The sequence below is a fragment of the Xenopus laevis genome, chromosome 5L (genome assembly GCF_017654675.1).
Source record: "Xenopus laevis strain J_2021 chromosome 5L, Xenopus_laevis_v10.1, whole genome shotgun sequence".
NCBI classification, from domain to species: domain Eukaryota; kingdom Metazoa; phylum Chordata; class Amphibia; order Anura; family Pipidae; genus Xenopus; species Xenopus laevis.
Genome location: NC_054379.1, coordinates 115,794,217 through 115,820,630, shown reverse-complemented (window position 1 = coordinate 115,820,630; position 26,414 = coordinate 115,794,217). Strand labels below are relative to the sequence as shown.

Below are 26,414 nucleotides of genomic sequence, written 5' to 3'. Positions count from 1 at the left end.
TTTTTTTAATCTGCCTAATTGCTAGTTGATCCAGAGGAAGGCAAAAAAAAAACCATCTGAAGCCTCTCCAATTTGCCTCAGAGGGGGAAAAAATTCCTTCCTGACTCCAAAATGGCAAAAAATCGGACTAGTCCCTGGATCAACTTGTACTATGAGCTATCTCCCATAACCCTGTATTCCCTCACTTGCTAAAAAGCAATTCAACCCCTTCTTAAAGCTATCTAATGTATCAGCCTGTACCACTGATTTAGGGAGAGAATTCCACATCATCACAGCTTTCACTTTAAAAAACCCCTTTGAAATATTTAGGCGGAACCTCTTTTCTTCTAATTGGAATGGGTGACCTTGTGTCAGCTGGAAAGACCTATTGGTAAATAAAGCATTAGAGAGATTATTATATGATCCCCTTATATATTTATACATAGTTATCATATCTCCCCTTAGGCTAAGGCCACACTAGGCGATAGCGCCGCGATTTGACTCGCGGCGACTTTTCGCCGCGACTTTTAAGCCGCAATCGCTGGGGAAACTTTTGCGCTGGCGTCTATGGGGAATCGCGAAAAATCGCCAGCGTAAAAACACACGCGGCGATCTTTTCTCTACAATAGAAAAAAGATCGCCGCGTGTGTTTTTACGCTCGCGATTCCCCATAGACGCCAGCGCAAAAGTTTCCCCAGCGATTGCGGCTTAAAAGTCGCGGCGAAAAGTCGCCGCGAGTCAAATCGCGGCGCTATCGCCTAGTGTGGCCTTAGCCTAAAGAGCCTCTTCTCCAGCGTGAACATTCCCAATTAGGCCAGTCTTTCCTCATAGCTAAGATTTTCCATACCTTTTACCGGCTTAGTTGCCCTTGTACCCTCTCTAATACAATAATGTTCTGTTTGAGTGATAGAGACCAAAATTGTACGCCATATTCTAGAAGGGGCCTTACAAGTGCTCTATACAGTGGAAAAATGACCCCCTCCTCCCGTGACTCTATGCCCCTGTTAATACTGCTGATTGCTGATCATAATGCCAAGTGGCCCGAAGTTTCCTCAGTAAACTTCGGGAGGCTTCAGAAATCGAAGCCCCGCGAGTGCATTGGCACAGACGTTTATTCATTGAAGCAGACGGAAGACACGGGGAAGCAGTTCGGGCAGATTAGTCGCCCCCAAAGAAGTGGCGATTAATCGCCGGATGACTAAATCTCCCGGAATCTCCAGGTGTGCCCTTCCCATAAGTTGGTGATCAGTAGATCTCAAGATGCTGTCAACAAACAGCTGGACTAAATTACCCTTCTGTGTCATGGTTTTGTGTGTGTGTGTTTCCTTACATTTTACAACTGCCAATCCAAAGAGTCTATTATGCCTGTGTGCAGCTGGGGGCCTGTTTGTACTTGAAATGCCAGGGCCTATTTTGACTCCCAAACCTGACAGTGGTGACATTATTCCCTATATAGAATTATAAACATGTTTGTTTATAATTTGTACTTGAAATGCCAGGGCCTATTTTGACTCCCAAACCTGACAGTGGAGACATTATTCCCTATATAGAATTATAAACATGGGTGCATAAAATATATTGTCTGTGAATGACCTGGATTGGAAAAGGCACGTTTCAATGACAGTACAAGTTGGGCCTGTCGCTCTTAAACACAGACAAAATGCAGCAAAGCCATCTGAGCAGCTGTGAGCGATCTGCATGTCTCCCAAGATTCCCCTCTGCTTTCCATGCTACTTACTAACGCCAAAGCCTAGCAACTCCCAGCAGCAGGAAGCTTCTTCCCTTGCACACAGACTGAGCCCACATGACAGACAGTTGCCATGGGATTCCTAGGCCTACGTCAGAAAAAAAAAAAGGAAACTTAACCAGTTCACTTCCTCAGAATGAACTGGAATGCATCAGTTCCTATGGGGCCCAGAGCACTGCAGAAAAAATGATAATCATAAAAAATAAATAATTATCAATATATATATATATATATATATATATATATATATATATATATATATATATATATATATATATATATATATATATATATATATATATATATATATATATCCTTCCAAGTGAGTATCCGCACTCCAAGGCAAATAGTTTTAGCGAAGGGAGGGGTGCACTGGTAATTATGTATACATCAATTATTCTGAGACCAGCACTCCCTGTTGTAAAAGCCAATTTCTTTGAAAAAGATCCCAATCGGGACCGAAACGTCGGGCACAGACACAATAAAGAAATTGGCTTTTACAACAGGGAGTGCTGGTCTCAGAATAATTGATATATATATATATATATATATATATATAATATATATATATATATATATATATATATATATATATATATATATATATATATATAATACACAAAAGCCATGAATATCCTGTAAATTATATCCTTATAAACGGTGAGTTCTGATGTCATCAGTTATAAACGGTGAGTTCTGATGTCATTTCTGTCACATGACTCATTGAAATTTGTATTATAATAAATAAAGTACCCCCAGTTGTAAAATATGAGGATATTAGAAGTTACCTCGGAGTTCCATGACCTGTGGCCTTCGGCCTCGTGTTTTTATATGGTCATGAAACTCCTCGGTAACTTATAATATCCCTATATTTTACAAAAGGGGGTACTTTATTCACTATATATTGTATATATATATGTTCTGAGATTATTTTATGTTATGACTCCGCCACAATGCTCTTCATGTGGTAGGGACTAGGATTATTATGGGAACGTTTCCATGGCCTACAAACTTGCCTTTACATATAATTTATGTGCATGCACAGTAAAAAATGAGCAAGTTGGTTGGCCCAGGAGGAATTAAGGAGTGCAAAAACGGTTGGATTCCATTCCATCAGCACTCATAGGTCTTATACAATCAAAAAGGTGTTTTTTTTAAAATAGACTAGAATTGGTACTAAATACAGTGTGATGACAACTGAGACATTACATCAGAAGCCAAGACATCAAAATTCAAATAATGGACACTTGTGAAAGTGATATAAAATGTATGGAGTACTTTGTGAAAGAGCACTTTTAATGCAAATGTCCATAAAATACCAAAAATGTAAGATTGCATGGAACATTACGTAAAATCACATATATAAAACACAGTCTACAAATGCTTTCAAAATAGCTGCTGTTGCGTAAAAATAAAAAAACAGAGGTAGAACTTAAAATAGACACCAAAACCTGTCATAGACACAGTCAGACTGTCAGTCCCTTGGTACTGGCTTGCGCCCCGGCAAGAGGTCGCGGCGTGTGTGCGCACCGGCGCGGTTGCGTCGAGTTGTGCGCGCGTGCGTGGACGGAGGTTCGCTGAGCGCGCGCCACGTCTTTGACGCGCACGTTTTGACGCACGCGCACGTTTTTGACGCGCGCGCACGTTTTTTGACGCATGCGCACGGTGCGTAAAAGGACGCCGAGGCTGCAAGTCACTGCGGAAGTGATCTTGCCTCTGACACTAAGCGTTTTTGAATTCCACATTGCTGATCCACTGGTTTCCTGATTATTGGCCTGTTTTTGACTCTTCTCTTGGATTTCCCCTGGTACCGCTGATTCCGTTCCTGACCTACGCCTGGCTTTGACTACGTTTCCGCTTATCCCTGTTTGGCTACCTCGACTAGACTTTTTACAAGTGCCTATCCAACATCTATTACCGGCACCTCTGTTACTCTCCATCTGAACTTATTCCTGTCTCCACCCAGGCTCTAAGTTCCAGTGAGAGGCATAGGGGAGGCTATTATTTCGTCGGACCCATTACGGAGCCTGATAGTATCACTTCGCCAATATGGAGTCTGGCGGTGATCAAGCCTCTCAGCCTTTTGATGCCCTCGTTCAGCAAATCACATCTCTTACTAAAGCAGTACGGGACCTGCAAGGAGGTTATCAACAGATCCAGATTCAACTTCATGATCTTACTCCTCCTGTTAATCCTCCTCCACCTCCGGTGTCCCAAGCTCCAACCCAACCTACCGCTTCCGCTCCTGTTTATTCCGAACCTAAGGTGGCGCTACCAGAAAAGTTTTCCGGAGATAGACAACTTTTTCGTGCATTCTTCCATGGTTGTCGACTAGTATTCTCCCTGAAACCACAGACCTATGCCTCCGAACAAGTCAAGGTTGGAGTAATTATTTCCTTACTGTCTGGGGAACCACAAGCTTGGGCACACCGTCTGATGGAGAGCCAAAGTCCACTCCTGAATGACTCTGATACTTTCTTCCAGGCCTTAGGTCAAATTTATGATGACCCCAGACGCGACGTTTCTGCTGAGGCCGCCATTCGTGTGTTACGCCAAGAAAGACGGCCGGTAGAGGACTATATTTCTGATTTCCGCAGATATGCAGCAGACACAGAGTGGAATGACAAGGCTTTGAGACATCAATTTCGTCTTGGACTCTCTGATGCCTTAAGAGATGAACTGTCTCGTGTTGCAATGCCCACCGATTTGGAAGGCCTTATTGATCTAGTAATCCAGATGGATCAACGCCTGAGAGAAAGACGTGCTGAAAGGTCTTCTTCCTGGCTTCTTCCCAAGGCTCCTTTGCTCCCTCGCCTTTCTGCCTCTTCTCATCTTGTGGAGTCGGGTGAACCTATGCAAATCGGTCTTCTAAGGTCTGCTATCTCTCCTGAAGAAAGACTTCGCAGACGCCAACTGAACCTCTGCCTGTATTGCGGGTTGTCTGGTCATTTTCTGAAGGACTGTCCCACTCGTCCTTCTGGTAAAGCTGGACTGTCTTTTTATCTGTTAGTACTTCGTCCAGAGGATTCTCACCCTTAACTCTTTCCATTTCTCTACAGTGGCTCGAAAGAAGAGTTAAAGCATCGGCCATCGTTGACTCTGGGGCGTGTGACTGCTTCATTGATTCTGAGTTTGTTAAGACTTACGTTATCCCTATTCGTCTCAAACAAGAGCCCTTCTCTGTAAGGACAGCCGATGGTTCATCGCTCTCTTCCGGGCCTGTGACGCATGAGACGATCCCTTTGAAGGTTATGATAAACTCCTGCCATTCAGAGTCTATTGTTTTCAATGTGATTTTTTCTCCCCTTTTCCCTGTTATTTTTGGCTTACCTTGGTTAAAACGTCACAATCCTTTAATAAATTGGTGCACTGGTACCCTGCAATTCGACTCCGAAGTCAGTATTTCTCATTCAGTTACAGAAAATAAAGAGGTTTCCATGGCTCTGTGTCCCTCCTCTGACGATCGTTTAACAAAAATACCATACTTTTTACACGAATTCTTGGATGTCTTTGATGAGAAGGGAGCTGACAAACTTCCCCCTCACCGTGTTTACGATTGTCCTGTCGACCTTTTACCTGGAGCAGCCATTCCTTTTGGGCGAATTTACCCTCTTTCGGAACCTGAACTGTCTGTATTAAAGATCTATATCGACGATAATTTAAAGAAGGGTTTTATTCGTCCTTCCACTTCACCAGCTGGGGCAGGCATATTCTTTGTCGAAAAGAAGGACCACTCTTTACGACCATGTATTGATTATAGGCAATTGAATCATATAACTGTCAAGAATCGTTACCCTCTTCCTCTTATTCATGAACTTTTCCAGAGTCTTCGAGGGGCAAAGATATTTTCAAAACTTGACCTACGAGGTGCTTATAATTTGGTGAGGATCCGAGAGGGCGATGAATGGAAGACAGCTTTTAGATCCCGTTATGGACATTTTGAATATTTAGTCATGCCGTTTGGCCTATGCAACGCCCCCGCAACTTTTCAGCATTTCGTCAATGATATTTTTAGAGACATCCTCGATCAATTCGTTATCGTTTATTTGGACGACATACTTATCTTCTCCACATCCTATGAAGAACATGTTACACACGTGAAGAGAGTTTTCAATAGGCTCCGTACTCATGGTCTCTTTGCTAAGCTAGAGAAATGTGAGTTTAATAAATCTTCCATCGAATTTTTGGGTTTCATCATTTCCGATCAAGGGATATGCATGGACAAGAAGAAGGTTTCTACAATTCTGGAATGGCCAGTTCCTGATAATCGTAAAGCTGTTCAGAGATTTGTTGGTTTCGCCAATTTCTACAGAAAATTTATTAAAGACTTTTCCAAGATCATCGCCCCCATCACAGATTTGACCAGTTCTTCTAAACCCTTTGTCTGGACTCCTCAGGCTCAATCTGCATTTCAGAAACTTAAAGAGTTATTCGTCTCTGCACAGATTCTTAAACACCCAAATCCAACTTTGCCGTTTGTCCTTGAAGTCGATGCCTCTGAGGTTGCAGTCGGTGCCATTCTTTCTCAAAGGTTTGGAGCCCAAGGTTCTCTTTTTCCTGTAGCTTTTTTTTCTAAAAAACTCTCATATTCAGAAAAGAACTATGACGTTTCCGACAGGGAACTCCTTGCAATTAAAGCTGCATTTGAAGAATGGAGACATTTGTTGGAGGGGGCTTTACATCCTATTTTAATTTTTTCTGATCATAAGAATTTAGAATACTTACGTACAGCTAAACGTCTCAAGCCTCGACAGGCTAGGTGGGCTTTATTCTTCTCCCGTTTTAACTTCCATATTACCTATAGACCAGGAGCAAAGAATGGTAAAGCCGATGCTCTTTCCCGTATATTTTCTGAAGATGATAAAATTCCTGAACAGATCCATACCATTCTCCAACCTCAGAACTTCCTTTTATTACAGTCTGAACTTATGTCCAGAGTTAAAGAAGCTTCTTTTTCCACTAATATCTCCCCAAATCTGGAACCAAAGGATGGTTTTCTTTTTTTCAAAAATAAAATTTTTGTCCCTGAGACACTTCGTGTGGACGTTCTTCAGTTTGTTCATAGTCATCCTCTGTCTGGACATTTAGGTACAAAAAAGACTATTAATTTAGCCAAAAGACTTTTTTTCTGGCCCAGGATGAGTAAGGACTGTAGGCTGTTTGTCAGTTCTTGTGAGACGTGTGCTCGTTTTAAATCTTCTCATTGTCGACCCATGGGGCTTCTTCATCCGTTACCAGTCCCTGACAGGTTTTGGGGATCACTTTCAGTGGATTTTATTGTGGAATTACCTCCTTCTCAAGGCTTTAATACAATCTTTGTTGTGGTCGATCGTCTATCCAAGATGGCACACTTCATTCCCATGATTGGTACTCCTTCGGCTGCTTCTACTGCTGAGGTCTTTATTAAAGAGGTTATCAGACTACATGGGGTTCCGGATGAGATTGTTTCCGACAGAGGGGTACAATTTACGTCCAAGTTCTGGAAAGCACTCTGCCAGTCTCTGAAGATTAAACTTCTTTTTTCCACAGCCTTTCACCCTGAAACTAACGGACAAACAGAAAGAACGAATCAAACCCTTGAACAATATCTTCGTTGTTTCACTTCCTTCCTACAAGATGATTGGCATCAACTTCTCCCATTTGCCGAATTCTCTTACAATAACTCCGTGCACTCATCAACTAAGGAGACGCCTTTTTTCGCCAATTATGGTTTTCATCCTCAAGTTTTACCTAACCTTCCTAGAGAGGTGACACTGCCCGTACTTCAAGACCGACTTACATTTTTGTCCAGTAACCTTCAAAAGATCCGACAAGCTATGACTGTGTCACAAAGAAATTATAAATTTTTTGCCGACAAGAAGAGAAGAGGGAGTCCGGGTTTTAAAGTGGGGGAACAAGTGTGGTTATCCACCCAACATGTTAAATTAGACTGTCCTTCCAAGAAGTTGGGGCAAAAATTTCTTGGTCCGTTCCCCATCATGCAACAAATCAATAATGTGGCTTTTAAGCTGAAGTTACCTGCATCTTTCAAGATCCACCCAGTATTTCATGTATCTCTTCTCAAACCGGTTGTCAAGAACACGTTTCCTGGTCGTTCTTCTTCTCCTCCAATACCAGTAACCATTCAAGGAGTTGAAGAATTCGAAGTAGGTGCAATTTTGGATTCCAGGTATCACAGAGGTCAGTTACAATATCTAATACATTGGAAGGGTTATTCTCCTGAAGAGAGGTCTTGGGAACCAGCAAACAATGTTCATTCTCCTCGGTTTATTAAAATGTTTCACAAACGCTATCCTGCTAAGCCTGGGCCCGTCCAGAGGCCGCGCCTCGGGGGGGGCAATGTCAGTCCCTTGGTACTGGCTTGCGCCCCGGCAAGAGGTCGCGGCGTGTGTGCGCACCGGCGCGGTTGCGTCGAGTTGTGCGCGCGTGCGTGGACGGAGGTTCGCGGGCGCGCGCACGTCTTTGACGCGCACGTTTTGACGCACGCGCACGTTTTTGACGCGCGCGCACGTTTTTGACGCATGCGCACGGTGCGTAAAAGGACGCCGAGGCCTGCAAGTCACTGCGAAGTGATCTTGCCTCTGACACTAAGCGTTTTTGAATTCCACATTGCTGATCCACTGGTTTCCTGATTATTGGCCTGTTTTTGACTCTTCTCTTGGATTTCCCCTGGTACCGCTGATTCCGTTCCTGACCTACGCCTGGCTTTGACTACGTTTCCGCTTATCCCTGTTTGGCTACCTCGACTAGACTTTTTACAAGTGCCTATCCAACATCTATTACCGGCACCTCTGTTACTCTCCATCTGAACTTATTCCTGTCTCCACCCAGGCTCTAAGTTCCAGTGAGAGGCATAGGGGAGGCTATTATTTCGTCGGACCCATTACGGAGCCTGATACAGACACTGAAAACAGCAATAAATCATTAACTACTCGTGGGAATTATATGTAAATCACGTATTACTGCAGTTTAGGAAGGAAAAGTTATTCACATATACAGAGGTCCAACTCGTGTGGTACTTAAATAAAAAGTTGGAATAACCCAGTCCTGTATGGCACCAACACCATGGATGCACTGACTTTCTATCTAAATGGACGTCAACAGCTTAAACATTAGGCTCTTTTTTAATAAACCCTCATTATATAAGACCAAGAGGTTAGCATGTTTTGATGCTACTCTCTACAATTTTGGACTGTACCTGGTCAATGAGTGAGTACACCTTAGATGCGAGCGCCTACACATAGAGACATACAGTAATAATTATTATATTGTATTCAGGGCTGCCATCAGGGGGGCACAGGGGGTACAAGTGTACCGGGCCCGGGCAGTGATGAACTTGTCGAAAGAGCCGTGCCTTCCTTGACAGCGCTGAAGACGTGCCGCCTCCTTCTGAAGTCCCGAAATGCGTAAGTGCCGAAAAAGCTGAAGTCCCGAAAAGACCCGAAGTCAAGAAAACAGCCAAAGTTTAAGTCCCTAAGAGCTGAAAAGACCCGAAGTCACAGAAACAGCCGAAATCGAAGTCCTGAAGTGGCGAAAAGACCCAAAGTCACAAAAGGAGGCGAAGCTGAAGTCCTGAAGCCATGAGTTCAATTCCTCTGAACACCAATGTGTGTTTTTTTTATTTTTTTTAATCCCCTGGCCACCAATGTATTATTTTAATACTCTATAGGCCCCTGCCACCAATGTTTTTTTAAAAAATATTCTTTGTGGCCCGACTTTTTTTTAACTTGTAAAGGAGGCCCTGGCGCCAGGGCCCCCCTTACAATTTGTGGCCTGTGAACGGCGGCCCTGATTGTATTATATACAGGTATAAGTTCTATTTTACAGTTCTATTTTACAGAATGGCTGGTGTTTTCTGCATAAGAAACTTTATGTTACGTGGATCACCATACCTCAAACACCATATATATTCATTTAAATATATCAGCTGGCCAACATATCCAACATGGCCACCACATGGCTCTCTCCCAGTCCATAAAAGCATAGTGCTTTTGGCAAAATAGTATTGTCTCCTCCTAACCGGGGTGCGGCTCTATTAGCCCCAGGGTCGCAATGGGGGAGGGGGGACTGTTATCTCAGGCCTTGTTGGGAAATCTTCATCCAAATGGGGGGGCCCAGCTACATTGTGAAAGTTACTCAAATTGCGTAAGTTACATATACAGTTGCGTAAACTTAATTTACATAACTTCCATAGAAACTGCCTAGAAACAAATGTAAGTTGCCTACAAACTTACATGACTTGTATGTCAAGTGAAAGACAATGCAGAGAAGCTTGACAGGGGCAGCAGGGTTAAACTCTAGTCACCACCAATAAATTATAAAACTTAAGGTAACCCACTGCCTCCAATGAACTGACTGACTTGACTTATTAGCACATTAAAGGGCTTGTTTGCCTTTGTGTTAACTTTTAATATGATGTAGAGAGTGATATTCTGAGACAGTTTGCAATTGGGTTTCATTTTTTTTTATGTGTATGGCTTTTGATTTATTTAGCTTTTTATTCTGCTCAGTTTGCATTCTAAATGCTAGGTTCCAAGTTACGCTAGCAACCATGCACTGATTTAAAAAAAGGTGCTGGAGTATGAATAGGGGAGGGTCTCAATACAAAGATGAGTAATAAAAAGTAGCAATAACAATAATACTGTAGCCTTACAGAACATATGTGTTTTAGATGGATCAGTGACCCCATTTAAAAGCTAGAAAGAATTAGAAAAAGAAGGCAAATAATTAAAAACTATATAAAAAAAAATAACGAAGATCAATTCAAATGTGCTTAGAATTGGCCATTCAATAACATACTTAAAGTTTTAAAGGGGAACTACCCCTTTAACTAATGGTACTATTTATATGAACTACTCACAAGCTATGTGTTGCATTAGCCTAACACAGTACAGCACTCTGCTACTATGGCTGCATTACAGATGGGTTTTTGCTGGCCAGGCACTCATACATTATTGTCAGATACCTGCACAAGATTTTGCATGTTAATCTGTTCAAGGGTGATGAATAAATGATTTGGACAGATATAACTGTGTGAATATTGGTTGTTTCTTCAACAGGTGTGAATAATTTGGTCATATGCATTTGTTCCTACAACAGCATCTGTATCTATATAGCCAATCAAAATAAAATAGTATGATTTTTTTCAGATTATGAAAATCCAACTGATGTCTTTGTTAGCTTTGCATTGTTGGCAAAACACCTGCCTAGGCTGGGAGTACAAATTGACCATTGTCAGTAAATTTGTAATATCTATTTTTTCTGATTGTCCATTTTAACCCTGATCCTCCCAAAACATACCCCCCTGTCCGATTGGTGATCTGACATAGGACTGTATATCCCTGTGTCTCATCCCTAAACCCTGCCCCTTTGTTGGCCTGCACCTGCTCCACTGAAACACAATTGTGTGTCTCCAACAGTGGAGCCACACAAACTTTATTTCAGAAAAGTTACCAGGAGCAGCTTTTTGCCATGCTTGATAACTTGATAACCTGATCATTTCTAAAGAGCTTAGGGGGAGGGAAGCCATCTCTGATTCAGTCAGCAAATGTGCAATCCTTTCCTTCAAAAAACAACCATTGGACTGGAATGTGTACCAGTTTAATTTACAGAAACACCAAAAGGGAAAGGTGTGAGTTAGTATCGAGGCAGCTGCTTTATAAATATTAAAGAATTTTACAAGTTGTTTTAAGTAACAGTATATGCTGCCTTTTACAAATATGCTCCAAAGTGTTTTATCATGTGTACTCTATTTAATACATGAAAATAGATGAAGCAGTCTGTTGAAGAAGTCTGTTGCTGTCTGATGCAGGTATAAGTGTTCAACCCCACATTTATAGGACACATTTATAGGACAGATGAAATAAAAATATGAAATAAAACTTGCTAACTTTATACTAGGTAATGTAACAGGGAGAAGTGGGCGTGTAGCACACAGTACAAAAAAGTTTTGTGTAGGTTATGTCTACTTTTCTAACCAGACCCAATTTACACTGTCTTGATATCATGGCTGCAATTTTTTTTCTCTTATTGTAAAAATAAAATTTGCTATTGTATATTTCCCCAATCTCAATTTTTTTTCTGGGCCTCATATGGTAAAATATCCTAGTACCTTGGCAGAAAATGATGAAAAATCTCCTTTAGCAATGGTACATATCCCCTACTTCCAGCAGAACACACAACATGGGGACTTTTCATTATGAAGTCAGTGGGGAGTAGACATTTGCTGTGGTCCAAAGTCCTGAAACAGGGTCTCTCCCTAGAATCCTTTGTCCAGCGTACCTCTTCTTTAAATGAAAACTGCCCTGTGGTATTTGGCTGCAGAGCGCAGTTGTGCCACCTTATCTGTGATAACAAATGCAGCAATGTAGCACAGACCAGTTTGTTTATTAAAGAAGAGGAGTACAGTACAACTTCCATCACTGCAGGGTGCTTATTATGTATTTCTTTAATGGCTCATTTGGCATCAGGTAGTCATGCTCACACGTATCCTGTGCACCATGCAGTTGGGCTAAATTAATTATGATTTTGACTGACTTTCTAAGATTTTGTTAATGTACAGCATTAATATTTTTTTAAATGTGTTTCCATCTGAAGAGCAGAACAACAGCATGCACTTACAGAGATGCCTGTTTTTACTGACCTATAGCGTGCTTTGACTGCACCACTTAGTTAATGGAAGCGTAAAGCTTAGAACATACATGAACGGACATATATAATGTAACTTTTTCATGCAATTGTTCTGCACTCAGCAAATCATTTTGCTACGCTTCCAATCGCAACATATTCAGGACCATTTAATGTAGATCCCTGGGGCACTTCAGGACTTGGAAATGTAAGTTTATTTGTAACAAAAAACAAAACAAAAAGCTGACGTCTTTGCAGCATCTCTTTCTCAAAGCTATTTTTGTTACTAAACAATGGGGAAGTTTTCCTTGGCTAAGCAGCTTTAAAATTGGTCCATTTTGTTTTTTGAAATGGTAGCATTAAGGTCCCCATAGACGCAAAGATCTTTCGTTGGTGAACGATCGATTTCAGTGCAATCCGACCAATTTGTCAAATTATCGTGAAGTTATCGAACGATCGTACATCTTACGATTTTCGTCCGACATCTGTCAGAAAATTGATCGGCCAGGTTAAAAAAAAATTTTTTGGTCCCAGTGCAATCTATCTGCAATCTATCTGAAATGGTCTTTTTAGTTGATGGACAAATCGTACATTTAAACGATTGTTTCAAGATAATCGTGGTCTAACGATAACAAAAAGATCTTTACATCTATGGCCTGCTTTACAGAATAATTTTGCCTATTTCCAGACTGCAAATGCTGTCTGGTTTATGTGTTTATGGACCCTGGCAACCAAAAAAACAGATTAAAGTGGTACATTTTATTATAATTTTAATTATCTATCATTTCAGGATTTGTCCTCTTGGTCTTCCATTTTATTTATCAAACTGCCAGGTTGCTACGGTAATGAAGTCCTAGCAAACAGGTAGTATCGGGGCTCATTTATCAACACTGGTAAAATTTGCACCTAAGCAGTACCCCATAGCAACCAAATCATTAATGGCCTTTTTTCAGCCAGTTGCAGGTAGAGCCCAGGAGTCCCCCAGTTCGATGCTGAGCCTGACTGGAAAACAACTCTTACACCTCAAATGGAAAACACAAATGCAGCAAATGTGCAGGCACAACTTGACAGATATTCATGAAATTGAGGCAAAAGGAACAAGTGGCAAATTAAGAGAAACTTGGGTTTAAAAGACACCAGAATGTATAAACACCACATTGATTATACTTTTGGACTGTATTATTACTATCCTTTATTTATATAGCCCACATGTATCTCTACACTGTCTTATGAGACATTTGCAAAGACCATTAAATGTTAGTGACCATGTTTGCGTCCTTTTTGGCCGATTACAGAACTCATCGACTTTCTCGCAAAGTTAGTGAGCAAATTTTGCAAACATTATAACATATAACAAATGATAACATATAATACAATTACGCAAAGCATATTTTGCGACAAAATAATTAATGAAACTACAGAGCAGGTGTTAATGCTAACTTTTACTTAGCGATGTCATATACACCAGCGAATGATTTTACATTGCGAGCAGCTCCAAACACTTGAAAAAATGCCATTTTAAACAGCGCTTGTGATTTTTAATTACATTCCCCCTCTTGTGAGTGGATTTATAAAAAAATATTAAAATATTGCTTTCGTTTCATATTGTATGACCAGTAAAAAAAGTTTGAGTTGAAAACTTCCATTCCAATAGTTTTCCTGGGTGAAAAGATGTGAACCTTTTGCAGGACTTTCCTAGAAGAGCAAAAGTTGAAATTGATTTCCTAGTCATATTTTAAATTTCAAATTTCATAATGTTAATGTTTTAGTAATCTGGCTCTTTTAGTCAAGATTTTCCCCAATAATTTTCCCAGAAGGTGCCCACTTTGAGCAGATGTAATGAGGGTTCTACTATTGTACAGTTTATGTTTCCTTTATTTTATAAGATACCTTTATAAAGGCACCTCTAGCTTACTGCAAATAGTCTCACAAGCAAGGCAAAAATAAGAAAATGTGAATTAATTATATTCTGGTGCCGATTCTTGTCATTTGCAGTAGCTTTAGAAAAATAAAATTAATAAAATATAGTGTAAGAAGACACATGTAATGGATGAAGAATGATAGAAGTCCTGTGGACTGGTACAACTGCAGCCCGCTATTCACTGCCCTGCTCCACTGTACCAGCAATACCACAGAAGAAACATGGGGAGACCTATTTATCAAAATTAAAATTTGCATCGTTTTAGAGTTTTTTTTCAACCACAACTAAACTCACATTGTAAAAAAGCATGAGTGTCTAAGTTTTTATTAAAAGATATAAATACATAAAAACACAAATAACGAGGCACAAATTTGAATTGAAGAATATAAAAACCTTGAAATCCTCATGTAATCTAAATTTTATGTGCACTCTCAAACAAAAAATACTCAAAAATACTCAAAGTAAATAAATATTTTAAAATTTGCTGACATCAGCTCCCACTGACTTCTACACAAGATCAGCAGCTCAATCGACCCCTTAGAAAACATATTTCAAGTAAAGTTGTTTTGCTAGAGAGCAAATGATTTGTCTGGAAGCCAACACAAACACAAGACATTTAGAAGAAGATAATATGCAGCACACTTAAACGCAATCTAATTTAACCCTCTTGGAGGAATTAAAACAGGTTGTGAGAACAACTCATTTGCCTCTTTTCTGTATCGTCAAGCCAGTCTCATTTGCAGGTAATTATGACAGGGCAGATTGGATTCCTTTCTCCTCATATGGTTTAGTAGAATCGATCTAATGCATCTTTACCAGGGCCTAGGGTGACATGAATTTATAGTAGCCATACACAGGCCAATAAAAGCTCCTGACAAGTCAGCAGCTTATTGGCTCATGTATGTGGCCAGCCAACAGACAATCCTAACCAATATCTGGACAAAAATAGGCCATATATCCATTGGGCAATGTGGTCCTCGCTTGTCGAAGCGAGGACCACATTGGTGTGTTGATGCAGTCCTCTCCCCAACGGCCTGCATTGGTGGAAATAATGATCCAATCATTGGACTGGGAGCCTAACATTCGTATCAGCCCTATATCATCCAAATGAGTGGACCTTCACATGTATGGGCACCTTTCAGGTCGGCATGCTGCCCTGCTGTATCTGCACTGGGAACTGACTGGGAGATTCAAATGTTTACAAGTGTGTGTAGGGAGGTGTTTGGAGTAAATTGGGTGCTGAGGCTGGTCAAGTATGCCAGGGGCAGGGACCTTGAAAATCTGGCCCTGTATGTATAGCTGGACAAGAGTCAGGTGATCAGTGTCAGTGACCCTTTTTTATTATTATTATTATTATTAAATTATTATTTATTCTCAGCTGCTATATTAATTGTATCTTTGTTCACTGTACTGTATATATGTATTTCCTGTATTGTATCACTTAACTATGTAAAGCTCTGTGAACCAGCTGTGCTTTATAAATAACTATATACATATATGGACATGTGATTTAAGTCAGCAAATCTGTGGTCTTTCTCTCAGTGAATAAAAGCACATTACATTTTGTATTCTGTGTATATGTAGTGCTATTAATAGTACCTCCTAATTAATGCCATAGGAAGTGTGATTCCACAGCACCCTGCATTTATGGAGATTTGGCAACTAAACAAGAGATGCAAAGGCAGTTATAAGGGGAAGTTGGTTATTAAAATATAATGAGAACATATCATTTTTTGGTGGGGATTTGAAGAATATGAGTCTGCATTATAGCAGTAATAAACTGCTTCTGAATGGTAGTATTACTGACACTGCATACTGTTCTGATCTCTAAAAAGACAAAACATCATTAACAATTTAACATAGATGCCATTGTTTGTTATATGACTTTTGCATGCCTGCTTTAATGTAGGTTATATTTCAATTTAATTTCTCCTGGCAAATTGTGCATATGTTAAAAAATGTACTTGTAGCTAGTGGGGGCTTTATTTTTTTCTATTTGCAATATTATTGTTGGTCTGTTGTAAAGTGTGTTGGACCTTTGCTGCCACACTTGCAGAAGGACAGGGCTCTCCAAATCTGACAAGTCCAACACCAAAGTTACCCCAGGTTGTCAGAGGGAAAAACCCCAGCTCTCTGTTCACTTGTATAGGACTTGTAGGTGCATATTTAATAAAGTGAAAATATTTGGTAAAGCCTTTGTTAAATTTGACCCTATTAAGTTCTCCTCTGGAAAAGGTGGCAAACACTGTTTCATCCTTTTATTAATATGACCCTTTGGATTGCCTTAACTGAAAAGGTAATTTTACCTTTACATGGTTCAGTATAAAACACACCTTTGACTTTCAAGAGATGCCATTTATATGACCTAAATAAGTGAAAATAAAATAAATGAATGTGGTAAAGTTTACAGATTAGAAGATACTGCACTAAGAATTGTTGAACAGTAGTTGCAGAGGAGATAGCTGATGCATAATGGAATGTTGTCACTGCTTGTACTTGAATAAAGCATCAGTAAAATATACTTGTATATGACTCTCTGATATCAAGTGACAAATATAAAGTAAAGTTCCCCCTCTTGTAAAATATAAGGATATTATAAGTTACTGAGGAGTTCCATGACCATATAAAAACACAAAGCCGAGTGTTTTTATACAGATCATGGAACTCCTCATTGACTTCTAATATCTTCATATTTTGCAACAGGGGTTCTTTTTTATTATAATACACAGGTCTTGGTGAGTCATGTGACAGAAATTATATCAATAAGCTCCGATTATAACCAATAACATCATTAAGCACCGTTTATAAGGGAAAAATCGACAGGATTTTCATGGCTCTTGAGTATTAGGATATATTTCTCAATTCATGTGGAACTCTTATGCATTATATGATATAGAATATAGTCTTTTTAGGGAATATTTTTCAAAGGTGAAATTGTCAAGAACGTGTCAAGTGCGGTTTTCTAGATTCAATCTCCCATGCTGGATTGCAAGGTTCCTTATTTCAATTTGTGAGACTTAAAACTTAATTTTAAGTAGTATCTCAGCATTTTATCTCACAAAAACTTCAGTTCTGTACTTTGCATTCCAGGCTGGGAGGGTGCATTGTCAAATCCTACTTTAGGACAATATACTTACATTTATCCCATGGATTTTTGTAGGTCTTCCTCATAATCTGCAGTACTAAATTCCAGTTCTGGGTAGATAAGTAACTTCAAAGGTTTTTTTCAAATTTATAAAGAAGGTTGAATTGTCCTGGGCCCCATGTTTCTCCCCAATCGTATATTTCCCTGTTATTTACTAAAGCATTTTTACTAAAGCATTTTTACATATTCCCTCAGGAATTTTTCTTAAGACTGTTCATCTCATGCTCTGAGTAGACAAAAAACACTATATTTTTGAACAATCTGTTGGACACTGCTGCAAGTTTTTCATAGAAAAATTCCTGACAACCCCCCCAAAGGGAAAAAGTGAAGAGAGAAAAGCTAAGTACACAACTGAGAATATTCTTTCCATGTTAGTAAATCTGCTCCTTTGCCAATATCCTGGGAAAAGTGATTAACTAGTGGAGTGTTGCCATTGTTAAGTCCCTGCCCTCTATGTGTGCTCCAACAAGGACAACTTAGCCATTAGATGAGATCCTTTCTTCAGGTAGCAAACAGCTGACAACAGTAGAAATGGCATGCACTCTGTGAGTCACAGTTAAGTCTCCTGTATAATGACCACCTTCTAAGCTACAGCTGAGACACAGGCAGCAAATAAGGGTAGAGAATGTCTCATAAATATAGTGTTTAGTAACTCTATATAACTCTGCCCATTTCAATGGTAAACGACACAAAGATATATTCCTGTTTTGCAATAAAATATATTTTATTCGTAATTAAAATAATAGGAAGAAAATATATTGAATACAACACTATTTATGTTTCTTGTGTTGGATTAAATGTTGTTGTTGTGTTGTTTTTTTTTGCTTATTTTTCTTTTTAGACTCTCCCATTTATCTTTAATTCTGACTTCTAATTTCTGCATGTACCGACTAGCCAGACTATGGACCAAATTAGTGACATATTAAGGGGTGGAATGGTTACCGATTTGAGGACATTATTATATTTTTATCTTTTATAAGCAAATTCAAGAAAAAAAAAAAAAAAATATATATATATATATATATATATATATACACACACACAGAAGCGTAACTAGAGGGGGGCGGGCCCTGGCGCAGGACGCGCAGCCGGGCCCCTGCCCCCCTCCGTACACCCGGAACTGGCCGGGAATTTGCGCCGCACATCGGTGCGCGGACTGCCGGGGGCCCTGAGGGGGTGCGGGCCCTGGCCCGCTCGCACCCCCTGCTCCCCCGGTAGTTCCGCCACTGCACACACAACAGTTTCTAGCCGGCTGTTTTTTTTTTTAAAGTGAATATGCAACCTTGCAGAAGATGTACATTTTGGTTTAAAGGTGACCATACACGGGCAGATTTAAGCTGCCGATATAAGTCCTTTAGACTGATTTGGCAGCTTATCTGCCCATGTGTGGGGGTTCCTGACGGGTCCTCCCGATCGATATCGGGCCAAAAATCGATGGGTTAAGTTTGATTTTTTTGTACAATCCAGGACCACATCGGCTAGTTGATGCGGTCCTGGGACCCGTCGGAGCCCATTCTTACTATTGTAATCCGATTGTTCAGCCCCAGGGCCCAACGTTCGGATTCATCCAATATTGCCCAGCCATTAGTGGGCATATCGGGTTAAGATCCGGATCTTATAGTGTATGGCCACCTTTGGTCACAATTACAAATCTGCTTATAGTTCTTTAAGTTATACAATAAAATGCCCCAAATGTTTTATTTGGATTGAATTACATTTATATAGGTACAGGTATGGGAACTGTTATCCAGAATTCTTGGGACCTGGGGTTGTCTGGATAACAGATCTTTCTGTAATTTGGACCTTAACGGGCAGATTCACTAACTTCGAGTGAAGGATTCGAATGAAAAAAACGTTGAATTTCGAAGTATTTTTTGGGTACTTCGACCATCGAATTGGTTAAATTCGTTCGAATTCGATCGAAATCGAACGATTCGAAGTAAAAATCGTTCGACTATTCGACCATTCGATAGTCGAAGTACATTCCCTTTAAAAAAAACTTCGACCCCCTACTTCGGCAGATAAAACCTACCGAAGTCAATGTTAGCCTATGGGGAAGGTCCCCATAGGCTTGCTAAACTTTTTTTGATCGAAGGATATTCATTAGATCGTTTGATTAAAATCCTTCGAATCGTTCGATTCGAAGGATTTAATCGTTCGATCGAACGAAAAATCCTTCGATCGAACGTTTAGCGCTAAATCCTTCGACTTCGATATTCGAAGTCGAAGGATTTCAATTCGAGGGTCGAATTTCGAAGTATTTTTAACTTCGAAATTCGACCCTTAGTGAATCTGCCCCTAAGTCTACTAGAAAATTATGTAAACATTAAATTAACCAAATAGGCTGGTTTTGCTTCCAATTGGGATTCATTATATCTTAGTTTGGATCAAATACAAATTACTGTTTTATTATTAAAGACAAAAAATAAATCATTTTTAAAAATGTAGGTTATTTGGATAAAATAGAGTCTATGGGAGACGACCTTCCTGAAATTCGGAGGTTTCTGGATAACAATAATGTTTGCAGGCACATTAGGTTATACTGTAGTTGTAATTTAATTTCTGACACCTATGTAAGATTCACAGTATAATTTACAAATCTAGCTCTTTCACAACTTTGAAATGCAGAAGTATTCCGGGGGCCCTTGGTATGAAATGATCTGGCAAGTTCCAGGTGCCCCTGTCTGCCACTTACAGAGCCTATCTTCCTCTCTGTGTGTCTTACCTGAGCTAAATGCAACAAGCAGACTGATATAGAGAGACTCATGTGCATCATCACAAGAATAAATGTAAGGAATCATTAATAATATTTTTTTCTAGAAAAACTCTACTTTAAAAAGTGTAAAATTCTTGCTTTAATTTAAATTCCATTAGACTAATTCCCAACATGCAGTGGGCTTATATAATGCCTTGATTTTTCAGCTTCTCTGACAGTAAAGTTACATAGTTAAAGATATTAAATAATTTTTTCATTTAAACACATAAAATAAAAAAGGCAGAAAATAGAACTCCAAATGTTCATTATCTAAATTTAGCAACAGCTGAATCTAAAAATAGGTATTCGGCCTAGCGAAGCTACCCAGTCTGAATTTAAATGACCTGTTTTTTGTTTTGTGTTAGAAACGATTTGCTGTAGATTCTGCATATCTGGCTTTATCTAAATGTTTTATACGTTTTGTTTTATTAGCTGGTGAACAAGGTTGTTAGACATTTAGAACTCAGATATTCCAAAAATACAGGTTCTTAAAAGGGAAAAATGTCTATTTATAAATAGTATCTCGCTTTGTATTCTAAAGAATCCATAGCAGGAGCCTACAGTGTGCAAAGAAAATTCCTTTTACAAGACAAGCAAAACCATCTATAATAGCACATTTATATGGGCATTTCAAAGAACCCAATTTCTGTTCTATGATTAGGAAGGGAAGACGAGGCATAATATCATGTATGGCTACAGCATGCTGATGGATGTACGAATAGACGTTGCAGCACAAGTGGCTTTAAAAATGTGTTAAAAGTTATGTATAATAACACCTTATCAGCTACTGTGTATGCTTCCCATATAACACTATAGGGGGAATGTAATTAAAAATCTCAAGAGTTGAACTGGACATTGATGTCTCAGGTTTTTATAGTGTAAAACACTGATTTATGTTTTCAAAGGGACACCAAAAATTTTAAAATGGAGGAAAAAGTATAGTGCAGGAATTTAAAATCAGGGTTTAATTGTACATTCATATCACATTGATCAGGGATTTGGGCTGTAAAACAATCTTTAAACAGCACTCATTACACTGATCAACAGAAATCTTTTTTCTTGATTTACTTGAAATCATCTTGCAATCAGAATAACTTTCTCTTTGGTGATTCATAATATATTCAACAACAAGGCATTGCCATAGGAAACAATGTTGCACCCACATTTGCCAACCTAAATATGACACATCCCTTACATGTGGCAGACTGTATTTTACAGTGCTACATAGATGATCTTCTGATTTTATGGGATGGCTCACGAGCAGGGCCGTATTTACATCGTGTGCACCCCTAGGCCCACTGCTGTTTGTCGCCCCTGTCCCCTCCCCTTTTTTTGTGCAAATTTTCATGATCTGGACCGAAGCAATGGGTATTTAAAAAATTATTGTATCTCCAGCGCATCCCCAGTGTTTTAGAACCAATATGGGTGTGGTTGGGTATCCTGCCAACCCCTAAAATCCTGCCGCCCTAGGCCTGGGCCTAGGTGGCCTTTCCCACCTAGGCCCAAAAAAACATTCACAAAAACACTTTTTTTTGCTATTTTTTGCTATTGTAGAAATGCACAGAAAAGCAGGCAACCCTGGTATCGCAATAATTCAAAGTGCAAAAGTAAAAATGAGTAAAAAATAATATAAAAAATAATATAAAAAATAAATAAAACGGCTTTATTAGAGCATATTCTAAAACATACAAACTCTAAAGTCTATGGCCAATGTGCTGACATGCTTGTGCTATGTACTTGAAATGCGTCTCAGGTTAACTGAACAAAAGGTCCTCTGCACTCAACCTATTATCAATTTATTAAGGACAATATGTCATTTTGTATATTAAGCTTTTAAAAAAAGACCCTCCCCTTTAAACAAAACAGAGTTTGTTTGTCCATATATTGCAATATATTTAAGATGGCCAACTACGTCAAAGTCATCCCTGGTCTGGCCAGTCCTACGCTCACTTTCATCTCATTCATTAAAAATTCTACCTTGTTCTTAATATATTGATAATGGGTTTAGTGCAGAAGACCTTTTGTCTTTGTCTATATATGAATTTTTTGGTCACAGCCTCATTGCACCCCGCCTAATGGTTTAAAATTTAGTGGTGAGCACAACTTTCCCCTTTTATTTTAGTTTATACAGGAGCAGTGGCCAGCTCCATGTTGTAGCTCCCAACTTTTCCTGCTATAGTCCGGTGATCCCAGTGGTGGCCAATACAAGGGCAACCATGTTTGGAAGATTAATCCTTGAAAGCAGCAAGTAAGGTGCAGGTAAAACTTAGTCCCTGTGTAAAATGTATAATGAAGCAATACAATTCTTAATGAATCAGATGAAAGTTGAGTGTAAGACTGGCCAGACAAAAGGTGACTTTGACATAGCTAGCCAGCTTGAATATATTGCAATATATGGACAAACAATCCCTGTTTTGTTTAAAGAGGAGGGCATTTTTAGTAGCTTAATGCACAATTAATGTCCTTAATATATTGATAATGGATTGAGTGCAGAGGATCTCTTGCATTTGTCTATATGAATTTTCTTGTCACAGCCTTATTGCTCCCCTGCCTAATGGTTTAAAATTTAGAGGTGAATACATCTTACCCTTTCTTTTTATAACTAAACAAGTCATTTAGGGGTTAACAAAATGTTAAATATTGAATATAATTATAAATCATTTTATATTTATGGTTTGCTCATTGATCCGAGAAACACTCTAAGTTTACATCAATTGATTTTGGGGTTTTGATCCCCTTTAAGTACAACTGCATGAAAAATCTCACACAGTCATAATTGAAAATATGTCCAGAATTACTTGAATTAGTACAGAGTTGTGCATTAGAGGCTAGGAGGAAAATTTTCCTTACAGAAAAGTTTTGATAAAACAAAAACAGATACAATAGCTAGTTCAATATTGTGTTAATCAAAACGTGTTTCTTTTTTTGACCATATAGAAACTATTCTAAAATCTTTTGAATATAAACCACTTATAAGGGTACTGTTTCTTATCATGTTGCTTGTATATCACAGTTCCACAATGCTAAGCTTGCCATAACCCAACCTTTATTTCTGGTTACTCAGCCACTCTTAGTAGGCAACAAAAATATCACTAACCAACATGTGGTTGGCAGGGAAGGAACTAGAGGTAGGCAGAAGAGTCACGTGCTTAGGGAGCAAAGTTAGAGTGGCGCCAGCCGCAAGGCACAGTATCTCTTCTGCCACCTTCCCCTAGTGCATGTGCTCCTCCTCCGAACAGGTGCACATGCGCATGAGGAGGGGGAGACATGGTCGGCCGGGTCACCTAGGGCACCTGGTGGTACTGGTGGTTGGTCATTAACCATAAACTGATGAACATACTGGGCTATGGATATGGCTGTCTCCCTATGGGTCTTCATAAGCCCTTAATATCATCCACTTGCTTGTTTCACCAAATTGACAAATCGGCCTGTGTATCCCATGGGCCTACTGGAAACCTCTGAAAATGCTAGCACAAAACTGATTTATGGGTAAGGAGAAAGGATGTAGTGTCAGAGATTGATTTCTCAGATTGTTCACCAGAAATAAAGACTTTTTTCAATTGCTGTCCATTTTTTTTTTTTTCAAAATTTAAGGTTAATGTTTAATTTTCCTGTCTCTGGTGTTTTAATCTGGCAGCTCAGTAATCTAGGTGCACAGCAAATTCACAGCAATTTCTAAACTATTACAATTTGCTACATTAGTTTACATTAGGTACATTTCTCAGCAGCATCTGTGGAATGTCAGCAACTATTGTATCAACAGCTGCCTTTAATGATACTCAGGGAGTCTGATCAGCAGGGCCAAAGATAAGAAATATATTAACTAATGTATCAATTTAGAACAGGGTGACCCCCCCCCCGTTAGAGCTTCTGTAGAAAGGTGAAAAATAAAGCTTTACACTTCAGTCACAAATACCTTTCTACCTTTCTTGTCCTTCCAGTACTTCCCTTATTACAGCATGCCCCTAAACTTTGGCACCATCCTATATCGAAATTGCTTATCAGTTAGTCCCCACTGGGCCCTATACTTCTTTGGATTGCCATTGCTTTTGTGTGCTATAAGAGTTCATTTACTATTGGTACAAGCATAAATGTTGTAGCACTAAATGGCACAACACAGAGCAGTAGCACCTGTAAGAGTGGCAGGTACAGACTGTGATGTATGCCTTGTGTTAGAGCAGGTATTAAGGGCTCCTTTGCACCTTGTACCCCTTCGATATGTCCTGAATATCATGGTTAAGGCATTCTATTCTTGGAACCAGCATAGCCAACTATGTCCATAAGTCTGTATGGGCAGATAATAAGGTCATTTTGAACCTCCTAATAGTCCAGACATTTCAGCCTTTGAACAGTTGAACCTTTGACCATTTTCTAACCCATTTTCTAGCATAGGAGGCGGTGTCGGACTGGCCCACCAGGATACCAGGAAAACTCCTGGTGGGCCCAGGTGTCAGTGGGCCCTCATGCTGCTAAACATTTGGGCTATTTCATGGCTATTCCCTATTTCTTTGAGAAAAAGAGACTAAATAGATGGGATAATAACTTAAAGTATTATGGTATGTAAAGAAAAAGAGACTAGGAGAATAGAGATTGGGCGAGGAGAGTACTGAGAGTGGGCCCTTGGTCAAAGGTTTTTTTGGTGGGCCCCTGGTGTCCCAGTCCGACACTGTAGGAGGACATCATATATTTTGAGATTATCTTCTGGTTTACCTTCTTGATTTATGAAATTCCTACACTCTCATTAGCAATTGGCAGCTAATCGCTTAATTCTCCACCTCCTCATTTTTCATTAGGCCTTTTAAAATATAAAATTTATATTGCCCAAAGATCAGAAAGCAATGGCACACAGGAAGATTTGTCGCCCACGGTCAAAAATCTCCCTAAAATGCCTTCCATGACAATAGCAAGGCAACTACAGGTGACTTCAGAAAGCTGAAGCAAATTGTGTATTTTGCCACCAGAGATTTATGTATGCCAGTGGGAAAGCATTTCCTGTGATAGAGAAGATTTAACCATCACCCTTAATCTCAAGTGAAATTACCCGGTGTGTCCCGAGCTCGGTCTGCTCTTGTTTCCACACAATGGATGAGATTATCTATAAGTGGCACTCCCAGTTAGGCTACACATGCACTTCAAAGGCCTGCCATCAATTTAAAATACCAAGGACAATAACATTTTAAAAGTAAAGTTTAAAAGGACTGCCCTCCTGCAGTAGAACCACAATTTTAAGTCTCTGTATTTTCCTGGAATTTATTCAGATTTTTTGTGGCCCAGCTCAGGTTATTTTACAGTTTCCAGGAATTTATGCCATTTGGGCTGCCCCCTGCTGAACATACAGTCAGATGTTCTGTGGTATTATAACTCATATGGAATATACCAGTTTTGTGTGCAACCAGAATTTAGAATTTTCAGCCCTTGTTAATTTTTTATTTCAAGAAAATGGCAAAGCAGTTCTTCACATATTGTAAGGCAACATAACACTTATTTATGCAATTTTTCTTTTTTTTTATGTAAAATTTGCTTAATAGAACAGTGATCATGCTTCTCCATTTAAAATGGGCTTTCTAACATAAGGCATTTTATATCAGAAGCTGTCAGTAGAAAAAAACAAGCATCCCAGTGATTTGTTCCAGCCTCCTGAAGTGGCACCATCCACACAAGGCACACCCACAGGAACAGATGTAGCAGCACAAATATAGACCATCTTTACATGTCCCCTGTGTCAAAATGATAAGCTGCAGGAAAGATCCCTTCCCCTTGCCCCTGCAAGGATATCCTCCCCTGCTTCATAAATCAAATCCAACATTGCAGTCCCTCCCTGGGGCTGGGGTCCATTTCCTTATGTCTAAATGCAACCAACTGCACTCATTCTATCTATCTATTAAATGCGAACATATACAACATATACATCTAGCTCTATATATATAGGAACAGAATATATATATATATATATATATATATATATATATATATATATATATATAATATATATAGACAGATATCTAGAATACTCACACACTGTATAGCATCTGATAATCGATTTGAATATATACAGCTCTGCTAATTGTATAAGCATTTAGCACATTTAAGAAATTAAGCAAAACAAGCAGCGAAATCAAAAGACGCTGATGAAAGAGAAGGATGGATTGAAAGCACTTACCTACGAGCTAAATGGTGAACCGTGGATCGCATGTAATTGTATTTTTTCCAGCTGAGATCCTTTTGTCCTGTCTCTGTCTGC

General features: G+C 39.4%; 1 protein-coding gene across 1 annotated transcript in view; it reads right to left on the bottom strand.

Moving 5' to 3' along the window:
* Window positions 1-26,380, bottom strand: part of gnb4.L (guanine nucleotide binding protein (G protein), beta polypeptide 4 L homeolog) — a 71,274-nt gene extending 44,894 nt beyond the window's left edge. The window contains 1 exon segment of the mRNA NM_001092672.1: window positions 26,334-26,380. The gene's annotated coding sequence lies outside the window, so the exon portion shown is untranslated.
* Window positions 26,381-26,414: the final 34 nt, after the last annotated feature.